The following is a 1,257-nucleotide window of genomic DNA, read 5'->3' on the forward strand; positions in this document are numbered from 1 at the left end:
GAGTTGGGGAGTGTGTGCACTTTGAGCTTGAGCTTTTTTTTAAGAAATGTACTTTTTGTGCGCCTTTTTGCTGGGGTGATCTGAAGCTGTAACAAAATTGGGGCGATGTAGAAATTACCTGAACTTACTGCTAGGTTTAAATGCTTGTTGAAAGCCGTGAGATCCAACAGGTTTTTGTTTTAAAGCTGCTCATTGCTTTCAGCTTCCAGCACTAAGTTTCCAATGTCATATCTCAGAAGGAGCAGTGAATGAGTAGCTAATGTTGTCAGAAATTGTCAATTTTTCAGGACTGCAGGTTCATTGTTTCATTGGCATTGCAACGTTTACTGGCAACAGTGGGAGGTGTGGGCTGTATTCACTGGAAACAAAGTTTAAAAATCACACAAACACCAGGGTATAGTTCAACATTTGGAAGCACTAGGTTTTGTAACGCTGCTCCTTCATCAGGTAGCTGCGGAATAGGATCATAAGACACAGAATATATAGCAAAAATTATAGTGCCATGCAACATAAATGATATATTGAAGAAACCTAGATTGTTGTTAAGTCTTTCACTTTTAAAATCGGTTGCAGATTTCGGTTCGTTAATATGTAAATTCCAGAACTTCTTTTAAATCACATTCTCCACGTAACATAATGTTTTATAAAAGGAGGTGACACCTCAGGTCAGACAACACATGAAAGCTGACAGGTGAAAGTATGTCTGTATCCCAATCTTGAGTCAGACGGGTTCTATTTCCAAATATATAATCCTGCAAATGCAAATTCACCCCAAAGACTGCTGTGTGTAAGTCATGCATAAGAGAGTGCGTGTGTGTGCGCGTGTGTGTGCTGGATAAAGTGTGTGTGTGATGGAATATAACATGTGAGAGAGTGTATGCGAGGCCGTGAGTGTGTGGGGTGTATTTGTGTATGTTTAAGAGAGAGCGTGTCTGTCAGGGAGGGTCTGCGCGAGCGTGCCAGTGTGTAAGAGTGTGTGTGAGAGAGAGAGAGTGTGTGTATCGTGTAGCTGGGTCTCCTGTAGTGTGACATGAACCCAAGGTCTCGGCTGAGGCCATCCTCATGTGTTCCAAACTTGCCTATAAGCCTCTGCTCAGCCACTAGAAATGTTGGAGAGGACAAGGTGAAGAGCCTATGCCGGAAACGTTGATTGTCCTGCTCCTCGGATGCTTCCTGATCTGCTGTGCTTTACCAGCACCGCGCTCTGGACCCTAATCTCCAGCATCTGCAGTCATCACTTTCGCCCTGAAAGCGGCG

This window comes from Chiloscyllium plagiosum, unplaced genomic scaffold (genome assembly GCF_004010195.1).
Source record: "Chiloscyllium plagiosum isolate BGI_BamShark_2017 unplaced genomic scaffold, ASM401019v2 scaf_1240, whole genome shotgun sequence".
Taxonomy (NCBI): domain Eukaryota; kingdom Metazoa; phylum Chordata; class Chondrichthyes; order Orectolobiformes; family Hemiscylliidae; genus Chiloscyllium; species Chiloscyllium plagiosum.